General features: G+C 39.9%; 1 long non-coding RNA gene across 1 annotated transcript in view; it reads right to left on the bottom strand.

Annotated features, from left to right (window-relative positions):
* The window catches only part of LOC109284837 (uncharacterized), a 46,985-nt gene extending 23,979 nt beyond the window's left edge, over positions 1-23,006 (bottom strand). The window contains exon 1 of the long non-coding RNA XR_002092448.2: positions 22,792-23,006. This is a non-coding gene — a long non-coding RNA (uncharacterized LOC109284837). The remainder of the gene's footprint in view (positions 1-22,791) is intronic.
* Between the last annotated feature and the right edge of the window lie 1,306 nt (positions 23,007-24,312).

Genomic DNA, 24,312 nt, shown 5'->3' with positions numbered 1-24,312 from the left:
TTTTTTTTTTTTTACAGTTTTGCCCCAATTTCTGTTGGGGTTTCAAGGTCTAGTAGCAATACAAGAAATATGTTAATAAATAAAATGCACATAGTGGCAAACAAACCTATGAGGAGGAAATTGTGACTACATTGTTTGGAAAACTACTAGACCAGATAATAAGATGTTATTTTTTTCCCCTTTGACTTGGGGAATTTTGTCCATAAATGTTACATAACTTTCTTGAAAATGGACTTTGAAAACTCATCATTTAATGCCATTTTTGAAAGTTAGCTCCTGTCTCATTTCCTTTCCCCCCCCCCCTTCCTTCCTCTACCTCTTTCTTTTTCCTTTTATTTAAAATCCATCCCTGTGTTTTAAATTACTTACAAGAAATAAAGCAAAAGGGGGGTTGGGTTTGAAATCATTTCAGTGTGACAGGATGAGGTTATTTTATGTATGAGTCTAAATGAGGCTTTAGAAAATGATACGGCATCCCTTAAATGGATCTGCTGTGGTCAAAGACCATTAGGCAATGGAGGAAGATTCCACCGGGACAGCTGAGACCAGACGTCTGAGTCCCAGAGGACTCAGTCCACTGTTTATTTTTCTGCATGGAGAATTAATATATGTATCCATCTTCCACCAGCAGCTCTGAACCAGCGCGCATAAAGGAAACGGAGTGAGCGGGGGGAAAATTGCACATGTGCTTTTTCTTTTTTCTTCTTTTGGGGGGGTTGGGGTGAGGGTTGGAAGTTGGAGTGGCTTTTTTCGTTTCTTTTCCTTTCAGGAAAATATTCTTCTTCTTTGCTTTAGGAACTTTTGCTGATTTGGGGGACCCTTCATCTGCCCTGGGAAGGTATCTGCAGATATAGAAGAGGCATGTAAATTAGGGGGTTTGGCTACTCTGTTTGAAAGATTAATTATTGGCCTTGAACTGTCAAGCTTGGTTAAAGAGTTTCAAAGACAACAAAAATAATTAGGGAGACACAGACAGGAAACCTAGCTGGTGCCAATAGCAGAAAGTACATGAGTCATGGCGTCAATATGCTATCTGTGACGCGATAAGCTAATTGATTATTAAAACAGAAATACTCCCTACTTCATCTAAGGATAAGATTAGGGCTCTGTTCTATTTCATTTGATGAAGTTTCCTCATTTTCTTTCCTATATCCATTCTTTCCATAGCAAAGAAAGTACTGACATCTTACAGGGATGCGCGGGAAGGAGAATATGCAGAATAAGGATGAGAAGTTAGATACAGGGACTGATAAGGATGGCTGATAACTGGATTGGTTTTTCACACTGGTCATAGTATTAAAAAAAACAAACCCAAAACAGGGAGCTAATCATACTAGGACTTCAATGCAATCTTAGTAATTATATACATCTTCCTTAATTTTGGCTTTGTAATTTTAATTTCTATACAATTCTTGTTTCAATCTTGGCCAATTCCACAAGATGAGGTGGGGGAAAAACCCGAGGCCACTTTTCAACCTTAATAATTTTTAAAAAGATAACTCTTATACTTGTTTAGTATCCTCATTTCCTGTCCACAATTTTTCTATGAAGTTGCATGCTACCACTCCAAATGGTAACTATACATAAGCACTGGACTAAGGGATCCTGTAGCATTTGCAAGATTGTCAAAGAAGGGGCCATTGTAGAGGTGCCATACCTGTAAGATAACAGGCAAGCAGAAATACTTATGAATGAGCTAAAAGTGATTGTGTATGCTTTTCCTACAAACTTCCTATCTATCTATCTATCTATCTATCTATCTATCTATCTATCTATCTATCTATCTGTGTGTATATAGATAGATAGATAGATAGATAGATAGATAGATAGATAGATGTGTGTGTATATATACATATATAGATAGATACATCTATCTATATATGTAGGAATATATACGCACATATATATGCATATACATATATACATATCTCTCTCCCTCTCTTTATATATATATATATATATATATATATATATATATATAGGAAAAGCAAACTGAGGATTCCTATATAGATATATAGGAAAAGCAAACTGAGGATTGAGGTGGGAAAGGAAGATGGAATTAAAATAAGTCAGCTTTGAATCAGGTCAGCATTTCATGCTTCTTTCATGATTATCATCCAGTGTTGTTCCCTTTCCTGAAAACAGCCTGGATCCACCTTATTATTTGCTTTCATTCAAGGATATTTCTATGTAGAATATAAGCAAAAACCCTAATTTCTCCATTTGGGGAAACACTTTTCAATCTAATGATCAACAGACTATATGTCTACTGTAACTGTTTGTGGTTATCTGTCATAGGTTTCTTGATTAATGTAGTCTATAATTGACAGAGTGGCACAAAAGTCTTTCCTAACTGGATTCAACTTGTCTTCTGTGGATTTTTGCTTGTCTTTCACTAAGCAGAGTCCAGGTTCCCTCTCTAATCCTATCCTGTTGTGATCCGTTATGTTGCCCTTGTATCTTTGGTCATAAACCATGTGCGTGTGGTAGTGGATGATGCTCCCTCACAGTGTGGATCGTCACCGAGCACGTGCTAATTTGCACCTGGAATTACCTTGAACTTTTGTGTGGCTAATTTTCTGAGCCCAGGGCATTTTAAGTGGGTGATTTTTAAAAAATTATTTTTGACTTTTTGCTCACTATGGTTTGCCCAAACTTAAACAGACAGTTGTGCTGCCAGTGCAAGGACAGCTGAAAGCACTAGTACCCTAACTGCTTGGTAACAGAAGTGCTCATCCACAAAGCACTTACTCCCGCTCTGCATCACACTGGGCAGTTGCATTAACTCTGTATGAATTCAGAGCAGTGGTTTTCAACCTGTGGCCCGCGGACCCTCCAGATATCTGTTTAAGGAGCTCATGAAAGATGTTGTGATCAATCAAAAGTATGTGAATACCCACACTTACAAGTCAAAGGAATTGTACCTCCACTTGACATTTTTTAGGGGTCCACAAATGAAAAAAAAAGGTTAAAAACCACTGATTTAGAGCATTAGGAGTTATATTTATGCTGGGGGAGGAATTGAACCAGCTGTAGGTGCTTGGTCACAGCGCTCTGTTATATTTTACAAGGGTCTGGATTTCATTCCCAGGTCTAATTCCTTGCTCTAAGGCTAATTGGACTTGTGAATAACCTGAAGGAAGTTTAGTTATTGGTTTTCAGCAACATCTCGATCCATCAAAAGTTCTCTCCTTAGAAGAGACAGTGGCCATGATAAATGTAAATGATAATGTAATGAAAAATGGCCATGATAAATGCTTTGTGGTCAATGTAACAAAATGTGACCCCTCAGCATTACACCCCAATAACATCGGGTATGGACTGAGTCTAGATACGATGTTGGGCTGATGGAGCCTTGTTTCTAAAATGTGATGTAAGTTTTTGACTGAAAAAAAAATCCTATTAGGAAAAACATGGTTTCACTAAAATAGAGGTTCCCCATGTTGATTTTGACATTTTTTTCTTTTTTATTCTCCAGAAAATATGAAATAAAAAAAAAGTTGTTTCCAAGTTGCATTTGGAAATGAGGCAAACTTTTCAAATTTCATTTTGACATAAATAGCATTTTTGTTGTATTTCCTGTGAAACTACAGAAGCCCAAGGAAACTGAGCTTTCCACATTCAGTTTTTGGATTTTTTTCCCCTTCTTTTTAGAAATACCTATTCATTCCCTTTTCCTCTCCACCGTATGGTAAAGAGGAACACGCTTTTCACAACTCTTTACTGTTTGATCACTGAAAAAAACCTGATTTTTTTTTTTCCACTTAACAAGAAGAAAAAATAGGAAAATTCAGATTGTCCTAATTGTGCACACTTTAAAAATCTTTTCTATTCTTAACTATGGGTAGACAAGGAGGATTGGGTCAGTAACAGAAAGAGAGGAAGTAACACAAGAAAATCTCAACGTTGAAAACGGAAGATAAAACTATTTGGATCTTCCAGAAACTGAAAAACATGCTATTTTAATTTAACATGAAACAAGAAAAATCATGTTAGCAGTTCAAAAAAAATTTGGGCGGGGGTTCAAAGTTTCATTTCCTAATCAAAATATATTATGTTTAAAAAAAGCACATTCCCATAGAGTGTGCAACATTTTTTAGCTGAAATTATTTTTTAAAAATACTTTTTTGCAGAAAAAGCTGGGCAATTGGTGATTTCACTATAGCATGTAACAAGTAAAGGGCAAGAAGTCAAAATGAAACACTTATTGGATTCATTAAGGTTTTGGACCAGCTTTGTAATGTGAGTTAATAATTCCCATATACGTAAAAAGCAGACAGCAAACCATCAGCTGAGCAGCATCTGCTATAATTTGATTTCCTGACTCTCCTGGAAGGTAGCTCGTTGACACAGTCTTCTGATGTGAGTTGTTTTGCACTGTCCCGGGAATTAGAGTTTGTAGTGTAGCAAAAGAATCGCGCTTATTTGATATCTCTTCCTTAGCATCATTTGCAGAAGCTTCTGCTTAAAAAAATGGCATTATAAAAAGATAGCAGTTCTTGATTAGGAAAAGGTATCTGCAGTCCTCTTTTAAGTAACAAATACTTCTCCGGGATGGGAAGGAGCTGCTGATTTTGGAATGTCCTATGCAAACTGCTGTGTTTTGTGACACATAATATGCCTGCTACAATGCAGCCACCACAGTAAGTATTCCTCTCTACTGAGCACGCAAAGTTATTCCAATAGACCTCCTCATTTCCATGACTGAAGACATTTAAGCTTCATGTCTACAGTGTAAGCCAGAGGTGTGATGGCAGCTCCAACTTCTCCGGATGTGTGGGCCACGACAGTTTGTGCCCCACTGTGAAAGCCATCACTGAAATGTAAAAAAGGTGAGGCACATTTTAAGGACATATTTGGATGCTGCTTTTGGGTAGGAAACTATATACATTGTCCATAGAGCATGGTCAAATACCCAAAACTCTGACCCAAGGACAGATAGATGGTCCATTGCTCAGCATAGATGGATGCATTTCACTGGTCGATTCGACTTTTGTAGATTTAGCCTTTAATTGCAACGGATTTATTTTGATCAGAGACCTGGATCAGCCCTGCAGTTTGGAAAGTGCTTTAAGATCCTGCAGCATAAAAGCTGTTATATGGGCTGAGTAGAGAATTCATACATATATTGCTTTCCCTCCTGCAGCACGCTTGCTTGTTATGTTTTGTGTAAATCTCTCATAATAATCTACCAGGCTTCAAATTAATTAATTGAGTTCAGGCCCTCTTACATTGCCATGGGGGATCTAACCCGTTGTAGTTGGCTGGCTGCGTGGAGAGGAGACAGGGTGTCAGTGCCATTGGAGTAAAACTGTTCCTTCTGTTTCTCCTTTTCACTATATAAATCACACGTTCCAGAGCTTGGTTGGAAATGAAATAACCCTGTACATCTCTAGCTGCACAGACTGTACTTTTTAGCATTCTGTTACATAAAGAACATGCAAATATATTAACAAGAAAAAAAGCAGAATTTGCCCATTAAGGCCAGTGATTAATGCAGTGTTGAAAGCTCGTTTAAAGGACTATGCATTGCAGCTCACTTGAGAAACAGAAAGAACGGGAACACAAAGTTCACTATTTCTGGATATAAATGAAGTCTGCGTGTCTGTAGAGGGCACTAAAGCTCTTTATGACCCACCTAGTACGAACCAAAGTAGAGCTGCTCCCTGCATTTTACTATTAAAAAAAAAAATTAACCCTCTTTAGAAACAAGTGGAACCACATCAGACCAGAATATTACAGCTTCTCCCCTTTTAACCACTAATAACAGACTGAGCTAATTTCTGTTTTGCTTTGGGGTTTCATTCTTTCATTTCTAAAAAAAAAAGTTTAGTAGTGTGGAATCCTCTTAGAGCAGCAAATCGATGCGATTCCTTTCAATGCAGAAAAAAATCCTGTCCTCTCAGGATACCCAATGCGTCTGAGCTACTGACAAATGGCCAATTATCAATCAGGTTGTCACGGCTCAAGTGATGACGGGATGGGCGGAAAGTTTTCTAGACATTGGGAAAAGCTTGAGCCGCTTTGTTTATTTGTGGCACATCTCTTAATTACCCAGTTTTGGCAGGGAGAATAAATGTAGCATAGGATGCTCTAAATAAAGTGACTTTCGTATTATTTCCAGCATGACCAAATGCCGGCAAGACCTGGAAATCTCACAGGAAATCCTGCTCTGATGAGATTTCCAGCTTGATACGTAGACCAAAAAGGAGGGGCTTCAGGTGAACTTTTTTGGAGGCTGGCTCATCTCACAAGACCGTGTCCTAGATCTTCAAGACGTGAAACCTCATGGTGTGGCTTGAAGACTGGTTTCACAGCATGCACTACTAATTTACAGTCCAATATACAGGGGAAAGCTCTGTTGTTCAATCAAGGCTGTGGCTATCTTATAAGCTACATTGCAGGGGTTCATGGATATGGGTACAGACAACCTATTGATACAATAAGGGCTAAGAGCAAATTATGCAACACACATTTGTGAAGTGATAGGTCTTTCCACTTAGGTTTGTAGGCTTTCATAGATTCATAGATGTTAGGTTCGGAACAGACCTCAATAGATCATCGAATCCGACCCCCTGCATAGGCAGGAAAGAGTGCTGGGTTCAGATGACCCCAGCTAGATGCCTATCTAACCTCCTCTTGAAGACCCCCAGGGTAGGGGAGAGCACCACCTCCCTTGGGAGCCCGTTCCAGACCTTGGCCACTCGAACTGTGAAGATGTTCCTCCTAATGTCCAGTCTAAATCTGCTCTCTGCTAGCTTATGGCCATTATTTCTTGTGACCCCCGGGGTGCCTTGGTGAGTAGAGCTTCACCAATTCCCTTCTGTGCCCCCGTGATGAACTTATAGGCAGCCACAAGTTCGCCTCTCACCCTTCTTTTGCGGAGGCTGAAGAGGTCCAGTTTCTCTAGTCTCTCCTCATAGGACTTGGTCTGCAAGCCCTTAACCATAGGAGTTGCCCTTCTCTGGACCCTTCCAGGTTATCCACATCCCTCTTGAAGTGCGGTGCCCAAAACTGCACGCAGTACTCCAACTGCGGTCTGACCAGCGCCCAATAGAGGGGAAGTATCACCTCCCTGGACCTATTCGTCATGCATCTGCTGATGCACGATAAAGTGCCATTGGCTTTTCTGATGGCTTCGTCACACTGCCGGCTCATGTTCATCTTGGAGTCCACTAGGACTCCACGATCCCTTTCCACTTCCGTACCACCCAGCAGGTCATTCCCTAGGCTGTAGGTGTGCTGGACATTTTTCCTCCCTAGGTGCAGCACTTTGCATTTCTCCTTGTTGAACTGCATTCTGTTGTTTTCTGCCCATATGTCCAACCTGTCCAGGTCTGCCTGCAGCTGTTCCCTGCCCTCCGGCGTGTCCACTTCTCCCCACAGTTTTGTATCATCCACAGACTTGGACAGAGTACACTTCACACCCTCGTCCAAGTCACTGATGAAGACATTGAAGAGTATCGGTCCAAGGACCGAGCCACGTGGGATCCCACTGCCCACACTCTTCCAGGTTGATACCAACCCATCCACCACCACTCTCTGGGTATGACCCTCTAGCCAATTCGCCACCCACCGGACTGTGCTTTGGACCAGGGATAAGGAAAAAAGAAGAGCATGGCTAAAGTTGTGTCTGCAGGTATCAGGATACTACTGATAGTAGCACTATAGTTATATTGTCTGTGTGAACTCTCGTTGTGGAGTTAAGAGTGCCTCATCACAGCGGTCAAGTATGCAGGTTGTAGCCATATTGGTCTAGAGGCAAAAGGAACCAGAGCTCGTGGTAGAGGTGATATCTTTTATTAGACCAACCCGATTTTTGCAACAAAAATGTTTTTATAATTTCATCATAAAGGAACAGTATCATTATGCTGCTATAGCTATTCTGAGAAATTTCCCCATATAGAGAAGCCCTGAAAGTGTATGCCTGAAAATACATCATGCAATCAAAAGGAATGATTGCAGACAATGACAAAAGAGCTACCCGATAGTAACAAGCAAATGAAAATCCAATTGCTTTGCAAACCATTCACTGATGCCACATGCAATCAAGGAAATCCATTTTTAGGGAATGATCTGTGTTTAACGGCACTTTTCTTTAATGGAGACATTAGCTAGTCAGGTTTAGGGCTAACCCTGGAAGTAGTCATTAAAGATATTGTGGCATTTTCCTAAAAGTATAAAAGGTTAAAATGCATCCTTCTGATCTAGGTTGAAGATAACCTGTTGCTGAGTGCTCATGGTCTTGATACTTTCCGTATAATGGCTAATTAACTAGCAGCGTCCATCTTTAGCACTGAAATACAGCTGGAGCAAAATATGTATATATATATATATTTAAGTTTGAGTAGTCCCAATTTAGACTAGTTAACCATAACTAATTTGATACATCTTGCAAATTATGTCATAATGCTTTATCTGTGTACAAGAGTATTTGTTAGGATGGGTGAATCTTTTGGTGGTTAGATACTTTTCAGGGGCCCTAGTTAAACCATTGAGTGATTTCAATGCAAACGTGACTTGCCTTTGTCCTGAAATTGGAAGGTGTTTGAATCTGAGAGTCCATCTTGAGTGCATTCCTATTTTGTAAAAATAGAGCCAAGGGAAAGGATCAGGCAAAATGCTTATCCAACATGGGTAGTTGCTTTCTCTGTGAAAGCTTTGTAAGCAGACTGCTTTTGCCTGAATTGATTAATTAGGCAAATATATATGTACAATACTCATATAAAATATAAAATAAATATACACCCTTCTCTACAAGTATTTGATCCTTAATGTAAAACATTCAGGCTATATCAGTTGGCTTTGATAAGTCAGATGACTTGCATCTCATTGTTTCTCTTCCTTAATGGGATGACTACCGGTGCAGTATTGGTATAAATGGCTGCACGTGCAAAATCAGTATTTGATTTTCATGGATGTGTGTGTGTGTGACTTTGAAATTCACTTCTCCCATCGTTCATCTGCAACTCAACAGAAGTGTGGAAGTGGAGGGCATCTATGACAGGCTGCCTTTTGCAATAGTGAAGCAACAGTTAAAAAGGATGTTTGCTATCTTGTATGTGATGTGTCCCTGGGTGGCTCTGAGGTTTTAGAGTGAATGGCAAAAAGCCAGTTGAATTAAATAATTTAATACCCATTTCTAGTTAGTAGAGAGAGAGAGAGAGTGCTAGGGACAAAACCGGGATGGTCTTATTTGGACTTGCATTAGAATTGAAGCCATTAAAAAAAAAAAAAAATCAAAAGGAAAAATGTGTCCAAAACATAAAATAAAACACAACTTCTAAATCTTGACTCCAAGTTCTCCCTTGGAATCACAGATACTCTAAGCTAACACAAAACTGATGTAGTTTAGCTTATAAAAACAGTAAAACAGTAAAAAGGTACCACATGTTCCTTCTGGATCACAAGCCAAACAATTGTTATTACATTTAAATCATGTTCTGACATAATGCTGTAGAAACCTTGGAAAAAAAAAACACCAAAAAATGGAGTCTGCACTGCTGAATTATACTCTGCTAAGAAAGCATTGTGTGTTTTGGGCTTAATGTCTCATTTGCTCAAACTCTTTTTATTAGCTCCTTTCGTGAGAAAACAAAATATTCATATTTCCTCCTCCCCTATAATCAACCTGTATCGCTTGAGAGCAAACGAGCTTTAAATGAATGACACCTCTCCTTGATAAACTCAGCTGTTTGAGGATTCAGCTGTTAGTCATCAGCGGCCTTAGCAGCTCCGCGCGTCGGCTGTGCCGAAGGCAGTGCCAGAAACCGGACAGCTTTAGCATACTAATCGGCAGCTGTGGCCTGCTCTGTTTATTTTTTCTTTTGAAATAGCCATGCAAATAAGGCCCTGGCACTGCATGTCAGTGCCCCTGGAGCTTACATACGATATGCAAGATTCATTGCTTTCTTTTTCTTCTTCGTTTCTCCCTATCCTTTCTCCACCTCCTTTCTCTCCCTCTAACGCTCTTTCTTTTTTTCCCCTTCCTTGTTTTTTTTTTGTTTTTCCCAAAATTAAGATGACACCACAACTCGCTGGTAGTAAATTGCTCAGCTGCTTAAAAAAATCCTCCTTTTTGTTCCCTGGAACAATGATGGCCTGAAGCGTCATGCACCAAGCTTGAGAGGAATAAAAAATCCCCATGAATGAGTTGCAAAGTCACACGTGCATATTGTACAGGGGAAATCACTGAATGGGTTGATACGGTCAGTGTTGATCGGGGGCTTCTGGAATGACCAGGTGTTGCCTCTTTTGCTAACAAGCAGAAATGCAGGGCTCGAAAAGGCATTGAGGTTTGGGGTGGGGGACGGGACAGCTATTTAATGTTCAGGTATTTATTCATTTTCTAGGGAGGGTTTGGAAGCTCTCTATACTACTCTGAGCAGTATGAGAGCTATCTAGGTTAGGTATGGCTACACAAGCTGCAGCACTGCTGCTAGCATATGCCCTCAGAGTCATTTGTAAAAAGGTGGAGCTTCACCTTTTGCAAAAAAAGGTGGCACTTTGGGTAAAATTAATACAGCCCCTTGTACTATACGCTGTCCTATGTACTAATGTAGTACAGCATCTTGGAGGGTCAGATTTTTTAAGTGATGAAGGTATCTACAAGTGTTGAAGGTATCTAGCCCCATGGAAAGGTGATCCTAGGTCCATCAGAGAAGGATTTAGGAAAACCCAGCACCTCTGCTTAAGCAACAACAGACCTAAAAACCACAACAGTGCAAGTCCTGAAACTACATTGAATGTAACACGCCAGGAAAAATTCGATGGAGTTACATCAGTGTAAAATGTAAGCAGAGGAACATGGGACTGTATGGCTGACATGCGTTCCTGGTGTGCATAAGTGCACAAAATCCCACTTGTCCATCTCTCCTAGGCTTCCTATTGATGTAAGCTTGGGCCAATGGCTCAAAGATATTCATCTATTGTTTCATTGGTTTAACTTTGGGGAGTTTCTGGGCCACTGTATAATGGTGCATGCTCCCTATGGTCGCAATAAGGACAGGCTGAAGACAGCAGCTGCTACTGTTCGCACAGCTTTCCAGGGGGGCGGCTTAGCCATGTAGTCAGGGCAGGGGAGGGGAAAGTCAATTATACCGACATACAACTCCCGTTGCACAGGTGCTCCTGGATCACTTAGGTGCTTTTAAAAACTGAACTCTACCCATCTATTAAGCATTTCTCATGGTATAAGTAAAACCTGGTTTGTAACTAGCCTGGGATAATTCTAAACAAGTCCAGCCAGACGACAAGTCTATAAAAGGAAAACTGTAAGGTGCGATGGGTCAGTTTTATCATTGATAATCGGTGCCAGTTTGCAGTGAAAGCAACACAAATAACATGTTGATTTTACTGGCCTTCAGCTTCCACAGAGTACGGTATTCGGTTTAGGGAGGCATCGATCTTCCACAGGCATTGGATGAGCAAACAGGTACCGAGAAACTGCAAAATGAATTGAATGGGTATTTGCTAGATGGAGCCAGCATGTCCTGAGGTCAGGGGCGAATTGGATGGGTTGTTGGAAATGGCTGCAGTCAAAGGCTTGTGGCATGGCCTGGAATTGCAAAAATGTGTTATAAGTCATAAATAAAATGAACATTTCAGCATTGAAGGCATTCCTTTTTCTTGGAGAAGACCAAACGTTTAACTGGATCTGGTGTCTGTAGGAAATCAGGGAAATATGCAAGTGCTGCAAGGTAGATTTCAGACAGACACCTTCTGGCTCAGGGTGAGCATATCGATTCTGCTACCTCGCAGATAAGTGTGGGTCTCTGTGGTGCCCATGGGGAATACGAAAGATATTCATGATGTATGTATTCAGTGATGCAAATGACTCTTGACCACCCACTTCTAGAATGCAGTAAGGATTTGAGAAAGACTGTGGGTATTTAATATCCTGTATCTGAGGGTGCAACTTGGAAGAGAGAACTAAATGTGAATAATAAATAATGAGCAGAGCAGGAACTTGGTGTTCTGCTTACATCTCAGCACTACGTTTGCTGTAACTCGGTGAGTTTCTTTGGAGATAATTCAAGAGAAGTTCAAGGTGGCTGGATCACTGAATAATTTTAAATGCTGGATGTTTTAATAACTTCAATTGCTACTAAATGTAGAGAACTTAGTAGCACACACCTGGAAGCCTGGGATGATGGAGACTCAGTTTTGATTCTCTGCTCTATGACAGAGTTATGGCACAACCTTGACAAGTTGCTAGCTCCCTTCCCCTCAGTTTCCTGGGTTTAAGGTGGAGATAACTAGACTTCCCCACCTCACAGGGGTTATGAGGATAGAAACATTGAAGATGAGGAGGTCAGATACTCTCATAATGGGAACTAATAAGAAGAAGTTAGAAAAAGAATAGGGGAAAAGTTACAGATATTTATTAAATCACTACTAGCGTACTCTGGCTCCTTTGTGTAAAATAGCCACGAAATGTGGCTTAGTCAGTAAGGTGGCATGACATGTGGGTGTTTTCCTTTTCCTAGAGCACATGCATGAGTGTAGCCTACTTAGGTGTTTTCTGAAACGCAAAGCTTTGCATGAACTCTGCTGTGCAAGAGTGTCCATTGATCCACCTCTTTTAGTTTTCATCTCTAGTCTCCTTGTTGGTAACCACAGATTTTTCTTTTCTTTTCCTTTTCTCCTTTTCCTTCTTAGGACTGGGAGGAGTGACAAATTGCCAAGTGTCTGTTCCTTATTCTAACCTCAGAAGGTCTTGCCCCAAAAATCAGCGTCCCTTACTTGCATGCACTCCCAGTGGACTAAATGCGTATCCATCCCTGCCATCCTCTTGATGCTTGTTTCCCACAAAAGGTCCAACATGAACTGCTCAGTGCTCAGTCTGAAGTAAGCAAGGGTGTCCTTTCCAGTAATCCCCATACATCATTTGGCACATTTGCATGCCTCTGCTACAGAGCCAAAGCAGCACAAAGACCCAATCATGTTGTATCCCTGCCCCATGGTCCCTTCAACCGTGAGCTGAAAGCTCTGGCAAGAAAATAGGGGAAAGTGGGGAAGCTGCCTGTACTCTACCTGGATTGCAGATAAAGGACTTGGGTATCAGGGGCTGCTAGTTGTTTAAGCTTGACAAATCCACATGCTGAACATTTGAATATATAAAGTTTGGGGCACACCGTCCCTATAGTCATAGAGCTTTGCATGTTGCTTTCCATAAGGATCCAGGATTCCCTTTCAAATCCCCTTGTGCTCTGGTCCCTGCCGTTCATTGTGCTGCTTTATAAACCAAGGCTATAGCTATGTATTCTCAGTGCAGACCCTGTCTCTTCCATACTGTCCTCCCATATTCAGTTGCTGTCCTTTCCGGATACATGTAGGTTGAGGGTGAGGTGGTGGGGAATGGATGCTTAATGAACTATTTGCTGCTCACAACTGTTTGCCATTGCTTTATGTAGACAGGGGTCCCTGCCCCATGGTCCCTTCAACCATGAGCTGAAAGCTCTGGCAAGAAAATAGGGGAAAGTGGGGAAGCTGCCTGTACTCTACCTGGCTTGCAGATAAAGGCATGGGCAACGAACACGCATCAGGAGACCCTTTAATTTAGTTCACTTCCCTGATTTTTTAGAGCTATCCTACCTTATCCTACACTATCACAGAGGACTGTTCAAGAAGCACAATTCATGGGGGTTTTTCTTCTGTGTTAAGGAGAGGAAGGGAGGGTCAAGGCAGTGGCTTACGTAGCAAAAGTGGAGTTAGGCATGGCCAAGCTAAGGGTTGGGTTCAAGGATTTGGTGGTACGGGTATCTTTGCATTCTCCATTCCTGACCATCCCACGGGGGGAATACTTGCCTCGTCTTAACCAACTATGCCTTGTGCACTGCAAGAGAAGGGCCAGCCTCTTCATTGCTGGTTTTCTTAGCGTTGTTAGATTTCTAGTATGTTATTTGGCCATAGTGAAAAACTCATTACCTAAGAACCATGATTTGGATTTTATTTTTAATTACCGGTGGCATGTATTAATGGCAAAGTTTAAGTTACACAGGCAGCCACTAATCCACATTATTCAAAGCCATTTCCAGAATTCTACTCCAAACATTCTTTGTGGTTCTTAACAAATAGAGGCAGCTCTCACTTGGCCCGAAAGTCACACTGCAAATATTTTCACAAAAGTAAGGATGAGCAAAATGATCCTCGGGCCAGTTCAGTTCATTATACAGACTTCCACCCTTGTTGAATTTGGATTAGACCATTTGTTTTCCTGTGCTCCCCTCCCATCCCTAAATGAAATTAGGACCAAGCCTACTGGACCGTCATGGATTAAAGAAAAATATACTTTAAATTAATCTCTTTAGTCCCTTCTCACCTTTCCCAGGATCAAGTCAGAAGTACAGTCCGGTGTCTTAATATTGATGCTGAGTTGCAGGGTTTGAAATACGAGGGTGGGATTCAGTGGGAGTGGGGGTTCGAGGGGCTGAGCCTCTCCATAAGAGATGAGAGCTCCCCCCATAAGAGATGAGAGCCCCAACCCACCCTGCACCTTTCTAAGCAGCTCAGGTGGGGGCGGCAGCCTCTTCCAGCTGCCACCGCTGCAGACCCCCCATGAGTCTGAGTGTAATTCAAACCCTGCTGAGTTGGACAGGATGGATAGTGCCTTTGTTGGTCTACCTGGGATTAAGTTCATGCCCTGCTCTGCTAAAGATTCCTTGTTTGGCCTATGACTTCACTGTGCCTCCATCTTCTTTAAAATGGGGAGAATTGTTATTTTCTCTGTCACAGAAAGTGTTGTGAGCACAAGACATTAAAAAGAATGAGTATCTCAGATACATAAGAAGCCATACGAATTGTGATGGATGTGAACAGCGGAAATACGTGTATAAATACTGATATGTAATTATAGCCTGGCTATTATGAGCGATCTGGCCAGTGAGGTAATGTTAGCAGTGTAGCTATGCAGGGCCATTAGAATTTCCTGTATGAATTCATCAGTCTGACTTAATGGGAGTCAGGGGGGAGCGCAAATAGGAGAGCAACACAATAGATCTTAATAAGCAGATTCAAGCGCACACTTGGACAAAAAATTAAGCAAGCAGTAACTTCAAAAGACTCTTGGAGAGAAAAATAGAGGACATAAAGGCATTGGGGGTTTCGTATCAATAGAGGACAGAGTAGCAGAAAGTCGGAATGCCCTCTGTGATGGCCCCCATACTTCCACATGAAATACAAATAGTATAAGGACGTCAACTATTATTATTATGCATTCAGAGGAAAGTTCACAATTCATACATGTCCCACGCAAAAGGAGGAGTCCAAATCTTGTTTAAAAAAACCCAAAAAACTCTGCACTGCCATTCTGCTTTGATCCTAGCTGAAATGCGATAAAGGTCCCTATACTACTCACAACACTGAGGCTGGCTGTGGGATGCGCAACCAGGATGTCAAGAGATTGGAAGGAGCTCTAGGGGTGCGTGTACACGTAATGGAGGGTTAGCCGTCTGTGCCCCCTAAATTGAAATGGTGGGTTGTTAATTGAAAGCAAGATTAAAATTTCCTTGCAACTGGGGCTGTTTACAATCAGGAATGTGAGGCCCATTACAGTCGGAGAGGGGAAGTCCCAAAATTTGGATTAGTATTCAAATTTGTCCCCAGATTCTCAGATGCTGAGACTTTGGTTCAGTCTAGTCTTTTGGGGGGAAAAAGGGTCCCTGGAGGCTCACTTGGACTCTTCTTCTTTCCTCTTCGCAAGTTGTCTGCAAATTTGCACTGCACACTGACTTGATTGAAACATCTTCACCATGTTGATTCAGGAAACCACTTAAAAGTTACAAGAGGCAATTACTACACTTGGAAGAAAGATCTTTTTGTTCTTTGGTGTTCTTGTGACATGCAGTTTTCATCCTAGCTGTTTACTGGTTGTCACCACTTTTAAAGTAAAATAAATCACGCTAAAAATCCTTCCTGCAGACATCCAGTGCTTTCTCCCAGTCACCAGTACAGCCGCGGTGACCTAGTTCTTTCAAAATGACCTGATAGCTAGAGACGTGAGATGCTGAACTCTTCAAGAGATGGTGCTTCCTTTTGCACAGATTCACTGAAATGGGAATAGAGTGGGTGATGGAAGCCCATTCCCTCCTAGCGTTCACACCGAAGGGAGGCATGGATTCCTACGACTTGTGGATTGGGAATAGCAGCCAAGTGGTATGTACTTCTCTACCCCACACCTCCTGAGAGGCAATGGCAAGTAGTGGCAGAGATGCATGGGTAGCAGGAATTTCAAATATTTTCCTGTGTGTCACATGATGCCCCGTCCACCCCGGAGAAGTACAATTTCACAGGCAAAACAACTCCAATGGTATTTGGGCAATGGAGGGTTCCTTCCTCCTTCTTTTACTTCCTCAGTTCTGTGTGCTGTGTGAACCTTAGATTTTGAGGAGAAATGTGGCAGTACAGCTAAGGGCTACAGGGCACATCTACGCATTCATTAATGAGCCGTAAGTGCAGTGCATTAGTACCTGTAACAACAGGTACTAACTTAATGCATCATAAGTGGCACTACTGTGCATTAGCACAGATGAACATTTTTTATGTGACACTTAATGCGCATTAGACTTAGTCTACTGTGCATTAGCATGGTGTTTGCCAGACACACTAATGTGCAGTAGAGTTAGTTTGAGTCTAATGCTCATTAAGCATCTCGTGTAGACACGTCCATAATCACTTAGAATAAGATCTTCAAAGATGCTTAGGGGTTTAACTCTGTTAAATTTTAGCGGGACTTTTTTTGCCTCGCCCATGAAGATCTGGGCAGAAAAGCCAGATTTTCAAAGCTACTCAAGTCTCTGAAGATGCAGAAGCCTAGAGGAATTTTTCAAATGTTCAGAGCCTTTCTCTCAATGACAAATCCCTCTTTAGTGGGGATTAGTCTCAGATGTGTTTTTGATCATACCCGCTTTCTGCGCCTATCATTTTTAGGTGGCTAAATACTTTAAAAAATCTGGTCGTATGTTTGCATGGTCTCAAAAAAGAAAGAAAAGAAAAGAATCTTGACCAATGAAAAGGTCTCAGCACTTTCTTTTGCTGTGAGAAGTAAATAGGCCACTAGTGGGCAGAGGCTCTGGTAGATCTCCTCTGAACTTAAGGCTAACGCTCTGTATTCTCAAATGTCGAGTGCTTCTAATACAGTAAAAGTTGCCATTGTTTACTGACCTTGCTCCTTGCCAAAAACCATGCGGTGGGTCACAGTAATTTGCTGTGCATGTCTCAGGTCTTAGATCTATGGTTGGGATATGTCTTTATGTCTTGCAAGAGGAAATTATTAGGCTCTTAAAACTACCATTAGTTCCCTTGGCATAGAGCTATGAACTTCAGCATTAAGGAGAAAACAGACATCCTGTCAGCCTGTGTGTACATTTAAGAAGTTGAATGAAGGACCCTCCAAACTTCCTGGAAAAACAAACTTGGTAGATGGGCTGGCACAACTGAACTTGATGGATATTTAATAACTCTATCACCTTTGGGGCCATATTCATAAATTGCGAATTGAAAGAGGTTCTTTTTTGGCCCCTCTTTCTTCATATCTTGTAATTTTGGCAATGTTAATGGATTGTCCAGAGCTGGGACATCCAGCAAAAAATTTGCAAATGTTCTCAAAACCAAAACAATTAGACTGTGTCCTCTACTCCAGTTCAGGTCTTGCTATATTTCAATGACACTTAGTCCCCTTCCCTATCTTTATGCCAGCAAATTGCCATTGTCACATAGGGTCAATAATCCCCGCTTTATGCACAGCAAAATATTGGACTTTTGCTTGCTTCACAAATATTCATGTCATTGAGAATCACACTGATATTTCAAGTTTTGCTTGCTTAGCAGTATGGGTATTTGCTTATGGACACTGTGTTGCTGTTCTACTGCATAGATCTATTAACCTTGTAATATTCATCCTTTCTCTCTACAGCCCCAATAGTATTGTTCAAATGATTTTTGCAGCTTCGTTTAGATTTGAACTGCCAAACATAAATCAACCAAAAAATAATGATTAAAACGGCATTCTTAACTTTGCAGCTGCAGATGATAGTCATAAGGCCATCTTAAAATATATTATCATTATCTCTACAAAGTAAAGTTAACATCTTTGCATGTGCTAGGCTGCTGAATAAAAGAACCAGAGAATGTTATAATGCACAAACCAGTAAATACAAAATAACTTTCCTTAAAAATACAAATCGTGGTTCAATGCCACTCAATGTGAATGTTGACATAGCCCCAAGTGAAGAAAGTATGTAAGTGCCTAACACTGTGCACATGAAAATGTATAGGTATGAATGCAAATAAAGATCTAAGAAAACAGAATTTAAGTACAAATAGGTTTAAACTGGCTATGAATAAATATTAAGGCTGGAAATTAGACGAAGGGTGGTTGTTTTTTTTTAAATCAGCCCTCTTCCCATAGGAAGAACAGAGACAAGCAAAAAGTCAGTTTTAGTAGGGATTTTGATAAATTTGGGAACTGGACTATGGGGTTGAATTGCCTGTGATAGCAGAAAGATGGGATTCAAATTACTCTTTTCTTCCAGCCCTGTGCTCCTATGTTACTGACTTTATACATCTTTAAAGCTAAATGGACTTACCTACTTAATCAGAATTAAACATATGTTTATTATTCATTTGTTTAAAATTAACTAGCATAAAAAAGAAGTCTAACTGCACTAAATACAGATAGAAAAGTAGGGTATTACTATTGCCTGAATGTAAATTTGAATTAAACTACACAGAGATTGCAGTGATTATCAGGTTTGATAAAATACAGGCATACATGAGAAACAATAAACAGTTAACTATAACTGAAGCAGCAGGCCTTTTGTAGACAACTAACTAACTAACTAACTAACTACTGTAACTGAAGGACCATCTCCCAGTTCCCAACTTCTGTAATCTTTTAAGTAATAGAGCATCTCGTATTTACAACTTCTATCAATACAAAAATAAGAAGTCAAAGAATAGAGTATTGAATACAAAAAAATAAAGGTTTCCTTGGGGTCACGAGTAGTTAGTGTAACTTTTTGAAGTTGGAATGAGATTAAAGATTTTGGAGAAATGCTTGTTCTTATTAAATGAAGTTGAGATTTTGACAGGTACCGAAAATGCTGTGTGAATAATTAATTTTTCACTTTGAGCAAACAGAAAAATCATGCTCTTTCTCCTAACCCTCAAAAAATCTATATTATTTTCTCAAGGTTGGGATTTTGGGTAAGGTTTTTGTTAGGTTGGCAGATTGGCTGTTTACTTAAAAAAAAAAGAAAAGTATTTGGGTTTTTGGAAGTATTTTAATATTGTTTTAATTTTTTTTAAAAAAATGAGTGCGTTAAGTTTTCTCTTGTACACTTAAAGTTTTGGAACAATTCCTAGAGGGAGTTGCAAAATATGAATATATTATCTTTAAAAAAGGAGGCAAAAGCTTTATCAAAGTAATATGTGCACATTATTTTGCTTGGAAACAATGGAAATCTGATTTTTTAAAAGATTTTTAAAATCACTTTTAAAATGAAAATTCATATATTTCAGTTGACCCACTTGAATGAATCTGATTGGAAATAATATTTGAAACCTGGAGAATATTTCATGTAGTGGAACTTTATGGCTATCATTTTGCTCAGCCCCACACGAAATGGTATGGGTATGTAATGGGCAGTCATGGTAATGAACGTAAATCGTTAGGTGACAAAGCAAACGGGGTATAGGCACAGAACTGTAAGCTCATCTATACTATTTTCTCTCTACATATCTCCCCCTCTCTCTATTTCTTTCTCTCTCTGGTAGTGATTTAACATCTAGATATCTTCACTATTCTTCCATTCCTTTAGTTCTAAAGGCATAGGGATTTAATTTCTATTTTAATGAGATTACAGTTTTAAAAGGCGAAGGTTTGTTTCTGATAAAATCTTGTCATTTTCAATATAGTTCATAACTCACATGTAGAGTCCATTTTTATTCCTATTATAGTCAATATAACACAACTGTTGATGGATGGCAACTAGCTACGATCAATTTCTTTTCTCTTCCCTTTTTAATTGGCTTTTGTAGACCATTGTTTTGCATCCCAATGACATATCCTCAGAAATGTACAGCTGTATCATATTCTTTTCATTGGCTAATCAAAATAATAATTTAACAATTTACTTAAAATGTAACAGAATACCACCACCCCACTAAAAAAAAAAAATCAGGTGTTTGTTGGAAACTTATAATTGGGATTCTTAAGAATCAGATGACGTTCCACTCTATAATTGATCAAATTCACTTCTTTGTCTCCTAACACTTTGCAGATTCTTATTCTAACTGGAATTAATTTTGTCTCCTTTTTCTGGCCACCAGACTCCAAAATGAAATTGTCCCTTTCAATAAAGGCTGAAAAAAAATGGTGAAGGAGGCATTCAGACTGAAGCAAAAGGATCTTGTTGCTTTTAAACCCCTCATAAAATCAAATATTATCTTAAGAAATCCTAATCAAATTAATCTTCAACTCCATCTTCCCTCTCTTCACCCTATGACTTCATCCTGAGTTTGCCTGCTTCTGTCCTGAATCTCATTTACTTCCCATTAGAAAAAGTAAAGTTAACTTAAAAAAAAATAACCTTTCAATTACCTTTCAAAGTCTTACAAGAGGGCTCGGTTAGACTGTGACATCATTCACTGATGGTTTTAGCACATGGACTGTATTCCCCGACTGACCTAATTTATCTAAGTTAACACAGATAACTAGACAGTGAAATATAAAGAGTCCTTCACAACTATTGGCTAACTTTAAACAGTTTAGTATATGGTGCTAGATGGATTCTGCAAGATATGAGCAGAACAAACACTTAATGGCTGGGTGGATGGCTAGATACATACTAAGATGGACAGATGGATAGATGGATATCTGGAAATATATATCATTCCCCATAAATATCATTTTAAAAAAATCACTTTTATATCTGTAGAAGCATTTCTAACAGGAGCTACTGAAGACATTTGAAATATTTACACTTACATCGTACATGATTTCTTAGATAAAGAATACAGTTATAATGACAGATGAATAATAGTACTTGCCATCTGAACCTAAGTGAAACTGAGTACAGCGAAGGAGAAGGACAAGCCTAGCGGTAGGCTTGCTCCACTCCTATAAGCTAAGGGACTTAGGGTTGAATTCTGAGAAGGCACACAGTACTGATCCAAAGTGGTAGGGTTCTTGGTTATAGCCATGTTGGTCTAAGGACACAGGCAGGCAAGGTTCTTTGGGTAGATGTGATGTCTTTTATTAGACCAAGTAAATAGTTCAAAAAAAGTTCTTGACAAGCTTTCAGGCACAAACACTCGAGGCACTGGGAGACACTGCTGTTGTTCTGAGTCCTCCAAGGTAGAAAAGAAGCTAACAGTATAACAAGAAGTCTGTGAAAATGTAAATGAGTGGACATTTGGAAGACAATGGGTAGAGATAGGAGGGGAGAGAGAGATAGGGGAGAAATGTGTGAAGGAATGCAAATGGTAAGCTTCAGGCAGGTACCTGGTGAATCAGATGTCAGGCCGGTTGTAATGTGTCATAAATCCAATGCCTATATTAAGTCCATGGTTGTTTTTTTTATCCAGTAGATTTATGAAGTGAAGTTCATAGGCTTGTCTGTGAAAGGTGTTTTGTAAGTTCCCTTTGAGGACCAGAACTGAGAGATCAGAGAGGGGGTGATTGTTTAGTAAGAAGTGGGCGACCACAGGTAATTGGATATTTTTATCTTTGATGGATTTTCAGTATGCATTCATTGTTGTTTGGTTTCTCCTAGATATATCCCATTAGAGCATTTGCTGCACTGGATGAGATATATTACATTTCTGGAGGTGCAGGTACCAGAATGAACACACACTGGAAATCCACCAAAGACAAACTTCACTTCATAAAGACTTCTTGTTATACCTTTAGCTTCTTTTCTACCTTGGAAACTGAGAACAACAGAAGAGTCTCCCAATGCCTGAAGAAGGGTGTTGTGCCCAAAACCTTGCAAAGAACCTTTTCCCAACTATTTAGTTGATCTAATATAAGATATCACATCTACCCTAAAAGGTACAAATAGAGCAAAACAGATTTTGAAATAACTTTGATAAATTTAAACAAAAATCACATTTACATCCATAGACCAGATCCTGACCCCAAGGGAAGTGAGTGGTTTCCATTAAGAACCAATAAACTAATTTCATTCAACTGTTTATGTCAGAATTCATCACTAAATTGAAATACAAGTCCTTAAAAAAAAAAGAAAAAAGAAAGAAAAGAAAACAGAAAAAGGTAGCATGATATGGCCAATCTATTTGAATGGAAACAGAATCAGGCCACTGAAATGAATTCACTTCCAACAGCGTTTCTCAGGGATCAGTTGTGGCTGCCAGAAGTCAAAGCCTGAGCTATTATATTACCTTACATTTCTATCATACTACAAGATCCATCAGCCATTGATTGGTAGAAATACTCCTCTATTTTTCCCCTTCGTCCTGCATTCATGGGACACTATATAAGATCATATATACAGTGCAACAACATGTAACTGCCATATAGATAGGCAAGCTTTATCAATTTGCATAACACCATACTTCTCTAAATTCCTTTATGAGCTACAATTACTTTAAAAAATACCACCCTTGAATCTAGGTCCTTCAAGTCAACGAGATCTTTGCCATTGGCTTCAATGGTGATAGAATAGAAACCCCTATTTAAATACAGTTCCCTTCATCTCACTCTTCACTCTCCATACAACACCGTTCGGGTCCCCTCCTCTAGGTCAGCCTTTTTTATAAGGTAGGTACCTGAGAACCCCTTCTCCATCTCTGCAATGTAGCAAAGGCTCGTCACTCCATATAGCCACTTGAGTATAGCCTGGCCCACTTATAATACACTCGGCGTCCTCTCACTTAGCGTACGTGACTGTCCACTGATAACTCCGCCAGCCTGCTTCCCAAAAGAACTACTTGTAAGTCGATTCTCAGATCCAAACATTCAAAGCTGCAAGGCAGTTTAGTGCCACAGGACTGACAACCTGTCCTACTACATTAATGTAATCTTTAATACACCCTGGAGGAAATTCTTGTTTTGTTATTCTTAATGGACCTGCTTACTCATTTTCCGTTACTGCAAGATAGGTTTAATGGACTTAATACAGCACCAGGAAGGCCTCATTGGAGACGTAGTTAATGAACACTCAAAATTGGAAAACTTTAACTTAGAAAATGTCATATATCAAGTGAGCAGGACCAATTAAAGTAGCCAGATTTTCAGTGTGAGTAGCTGTAACACCATCAGGATTTCCTACCGAATGTTCCGTTTGGAAAAGGTGAATGGAATTGGGGGTGATGGCAGGGAGGGCAGAATTTGTTTTTCCATGGTGGAAAGTAATCTTCTGCTCCTGGGAATGCTTTACCAACACCAACTGCAAAAACATCTATGTTGCCAGTTTACATTAGGGATAATATTGTGACTGCATTTAAACTGGAAGAAACCACTCCATCAGTCAAAGGAGGATTTCAGAGGATGTGACCTTGAGTAATGTTCTGGCTAGTAAAAACTGTGGATTTGATCATTAATAATATTTTGTATGATCCTTTTTTTTTCATTCAAAGCTGACTGTGTCAGCCAAAAGGGTAAAACCCTCTCTTATGTTCCATCTTTCTCCATCTTATTTCAAGCAGGAGGAATCTCTATGAAAATAATCTCTGTTTGCCAAATTGAAACGATAACATGCCTGGGAGTGACTGGATTCACCTAAGGTCTCCTCAAATTATGAGATGGTCAAATCTGCAGTCTCAGCAGCTTGGACAGCAAAACATTACTAAGTAAGAGGGATTTTTTTTTCTTCTGTTAGAACAGCCTTATGACCCTGGCTGTGAAAACCCATCACCATTACACCTGAAAGTAGATATACTGGGTGATAGTACCGCTATTCTCAGCCAGACATGTTGTAAGTTGGATGATAGCTATTGACGTGATAATAGCTATTCACCTGCATACCTGGTGAAGATCCAGACTGCAGTGCCAGATTAATTTGTCTTAGGTCCTCAAAGAGCTCTGGGCTAACAAGACCATTCAACGACAACACACTGACAACAGATGTAGAGCAACAGAGTTGATGTCCTCCTATTATACCCAAACCAGAAAGGGAAACCTTTGGGAAATTTGCCAAGACTTGTTCTCATGCTAGTGGAAATTTTGTGAAACAACGTATGAGGCTTATGCATCCAGAGTGATGGTCCAGCATTGCTTCCAGGGACTGCATGCCCATCTGCGGTGGGCTTGACTTCTCAAACTACAAGTAGCCAGTTTCCTTTCTAGGT

Source organism: Alligator mississippiensis, chromosome 8 (assembly GCF_030867095.1).
Source record: "Alligator mississippiensis isolate rAllMis1 chromosome 8, rAllMis1, whole genome shotgun sequence".
Lineage (NCBI taxonomy): Eukaryota > Metazoa > Chordata > Crocodylia > Alligatoridae > Alligator > Alligator mississippiensis.
The sequence above is the reverse complement of the archived record's forward strand: the minus strand, read 5'-3'. Positions and strand labels throughout refer to the sequence as shown.